General features: G+C 29.4%; 1 protein-coding gene across 5 annotated transcripts in view; it reads left to right on the top strand.

Annotated features, from left to right (window-relative positions):
• The window catches only part of LOC117170663 (myc box-dependent-interacting protein 1), a 109709-nt gene that overhangs the window by 91159 nt on the left and 14529 nt on the right, over window positions 1-4021 (top strand). The gene's annotated exons all lie outside the window — the stretch shown is intronic.

Here is a 4021-nt window from a genome sequence, read left to right as displayed (position 1 = left end):
AAAAAATCTGTAAAAAAATAAACAGGCTGGTCTTAGGTCAGGGCAAACCTGAAAATCATGGAAAAGTCAGGCAGTTATATTGATCAGGGAAAGTTGAGGAATTTCTGTAATAGGCACTTTAAATTTTAAATAACTGTCAAAATTAGTATTCTGTTATTTGGACATTAATGGTCAAACGAAATGAGAAATTGATGACTGAAGGTAATATTTTTAGTTAGAAATTTGATTAAATTTTTATCTTTCATTTATTTTTAAACTCATCAGCGTTTCAGTTAAAAATTCATCTCTGGTTTAAAATGTAACTATTTTGTTGAAATTTCCTCTTTTTGGGCTGAAAATTTAACAATTTCGGTTGAAGATTCATCATTTTTAAATTAATCTTTTTAACGGTGAATGTAACTTTACCATTTTTGGTTGGTAATTAATCTTTTTTGTTGAAAATTCATCTTTTTGTAGAAAACTAACCTTATTGGTTTGAAGTTTCCTCTTTTTTAGTCAAAAATTCAACTATTTTTTGTTAAAAAATGAGCTATTATATTTTTTGTTTGGGAATTCATCTTTGTCGCTTGAAAATTTACACTATTTAGTTTAAAGTGCACTTGTTTTGGTTTGCAAATTAATATTTTTGTTTGAAGTTCTAAGTATTTTATTAAATTCAAACTATTGAAAATTTAATTGTTTTATTGAAAATTGAAGTATTTGGTTAAAAAATCATCTGTTTTGGTCGAAAATTCGTTCCTTTAGATTTAAAAATTTGTCCCTTTAAATTAAAAATTCATACTTTTTTGTTGAAAATCCCATTGTCTTCTGAAAAATTAAATTATTTGGTTGAAAATGCCCCCTTTTTTAAGTCTAATGTTTTTTCTTTGAAAATTCAACCACTTGGTTGTAAATTTACCTTTGTAAATTAAAATGCAGCAGCTTCCTTACATATTCAACTATTTTGTTGAAAATTGAACTATATTGTTAAAAAGTTATATTTCTAAGTTTAATAACTGAAAATGTTAAAAATTTATTTTAATCTGAAATTGTTTTATTTTACGTCTTGTAAAAATGTTGAAAGATTAAAATGCTTGTTTTTTTATATTAATGGTCAGGGAAAATGAAAAATTCTTCACGAAAAAATCAGGGAAAGGTCTATGAGAATTATTAAAATAAAGTTTTTTCGCCACCCTGTTTAACTTTTTGCCCGAAATAATAGAGGATAATCAAATGCGTTGCAAGTTTGTCAGAATTTGTATCGAACTTATCTAAAGTTGATTCAGCTCGTCTTATACATGTGTCCGAATGTCCTTCATAGTCAACTTGCATGTAGACGTGAAGTCATTGGAACAAATTTTTTACTTCAGAAATTATGACACTACGTTTACCTAAAAATTAGTTCTGCTCGTAATAAGAGAAAAGTAAAACCTATTTTGACACAGAAAATGTTATGGCAACCGTAAATCAATAATTGTTTGGCTTAAGCTGTAGGAAAATTATACACTTTTGAGTAATACCTGTTTTTACTTTAGTCGAAATATAGTTTCGCGTCGCATATGAGAATAAATTTAGCGATCTGAGTTTTCAATTAGATTTTGTTTTTCCCAAATTATGTTTTTTCATAGTTTTTCATATTATGGAATTTGAAACTTCTTATTATATTCTGAAAGTCATTGGTACATAAAATCTATCAGTCTAGTATAAATTTCGACATTTATTTTTTTATCAGAAGTTCATAATAATAGTTTATTAATAGCCAAATATGAGATTACGTATTACTTATTTATTACTAAATCTGATTCGTGAAATTGGGTAAAAAACTATTATAAGAAGACTTAGGCACAAAATAGAAAATATTGCTTGATAAACGAACATTCCAGGACAAACCGATGGGTATAAAAATCAGTTCTAGGATATCCTCGACCTTTGTTGTTAAATGAACAAGAGATTACTGGCCGTACATTACTTCGTAATTTACTTAAGATTTACAAGCAATTGCCTTATCGTAGCAAGTGAATGCACTTTGTGACTGGTATAGAAGTAGGTCAGGAAAGTGATCCTGTCTAGTACATAACTTGACAAAAAATATTATGTATTGCCTTTCTTATATGATGAAGAAAGGTTCTTAGCGTCAAATATTCCTTCTTGCATCTAAAATTCATCACGAATAACATCTTGTATGTGCATTCACGTGTTACAAGCAATATAGCATTCCTATGATCTGTGTTTGCAAAGTTAAACAACTTAGAAATCATGTTTAATTTTCCAATCGATGTATACTGAGAAAAATTTTCGTTTCCAAGATTAAAGTCAGTTTGTTCGTATTTGTACAACAAATTTTGTTTGTTGGTTTAACCAAATATATGTTTGCATAGCAACATGTTTTGTCCTGAAATAAGTAAAAATAAATTCTTTGTTTTAAATATTTAAAATTTTTGTTTAGGAAGCGGTATTTCACATTAAAAGCTCAGTAAAAAATATTATAAAAGAATTAGATAAATTGAAAACTGTGTTTTATGGAGGTTATTTTTATAGCAGAAAATGATATTTTGTCATTGATGTTAATAAAGCACTTTTACACTGGACTTTTCTTCATTTTTTATTACTTTAGAATAGATTAAAGTCTCTGAAAGTTTAAATTTGCCTTCGAACTTTGTACTCATAAATCATCAAAAAGATGCTTTCATTAGAAAAACATGGAGTTAAACCAATTTTATATTAAAGATGATTAAAGCTCACCATGGGTATTTTTTGAGAAAATTGCCTTTTAAGTATTATCATGAATATGTGATTTATTTTTTTGAAATTTTGAAGGCCTGAACATTATTAATACATGGTTCTATGTATCTACTACAAAATTGTACACTCTAGTCTTTTTTATTGCTTTAAATTGAAATTGTTTAATTTTGAACCTTTATTTTTGAAATTCTTCAGTTTTAAGTGCTTCTTACAATTTTTATGTAATTTTAATACTATTTTCTATGTACATTTCTGAATGCACAGTTTTAAAGGAACTTTAATTGACGTTGAGATTATTAAATATTATACAATTATTAAGTATTTTCTCATTATAAATACTTCAATTTTTAATTGTAGAAATAAGAAAACTAAACAATTTAAATGTTTAAATTGGAATGCCTCAAATGTTAAAACGTTTACTTTAGAAGACAAAAGTTAAAGATATAAACTAGAAAATTGGCTATTTTCAGTGCATAAGCTCTCAAATTATTCATCTAGAACTACTAATGCTAAATTTGAAATGATTTAATTTTAGATAAAATTTTCAAGTTTTAAAATCTATTTTAAAACTGCGGTGTTGGACTTCCGTTTCCGGCATGAAAGTGTAAAGTAGTGGGAATTGTGGATGCTGAGTTTTTCTGATATTGTGGTGAAATTTGAGGTGAGTGGATTGTGGAAGTGTGTGGAAGGGTGTGGAGGTGAGAGATCTAATTGAGGGATTGTGAGATTGTAAAGGGGAGGTAGATATTTTGGAGGATTGAGACAGATTTGTCTAGAACTTTGTTTGGAGATTTGTGACAGGGTGGGAAGACTGTGTTGACGGATTGGTAGTAGCAGGGTTGGGTAGCGACAAAGAAAGGCGTGACAGGTAACAGACTGCGGCGATAGAGGCAGGGAAGATAGAAGGCGGGAAAATTTGAATTTTATTAATGGCTAGTGGAGCGAGCATCTCCTCGGAAGAAGCAGAATTAGAGCAGGAAGCCTTCAGTACGCCGAAAGAGATAAAGGAAAGGAAGGCAAGGGGGAAGTATAAAAAAACTATAGAAAAGGAAAGATTGAGATCAAAAAGCGTAGGGTACATAGAAGCATTTATCAAAAGGAAGAGATGGGAGAGGGAAAGCAGTGAAGAGAAGGAAGATATCGGGGCCAGTATAAAATACCATAAAATGTTTAGATCGCCGCCGGAAAAGCAGAGTTAGGTAGGGAAAAGCGATAACAGGGAGGGTGCCGACGGTAGCGGAGATGAAAATGAAATGTCGATGAAAGAAGAAAGGCTAAAGGAAATTAGAGAAGTGATGAT

Source organism: Belonocnema kinseyi, chromosome 4, assembly GCF_010883055.1.
Source record: "Belonocnema kinseyi isolate 2016_QV_RU_SX_M_011 chromosome 4, B_treatae_v1, whole genome shotgun sequence".
NCBI classification, from domain to species: Eukaryota; Metazoa; Arthropoda; class Insecta; order Hymenoptera; family Cynipidae; genus Belonocnema; species Belonocnema kinseyi.
Note: the sequence above shows the minus strand (reverse complement) of the source record. Positions and strands in the feature narration are given on the sequence as shown.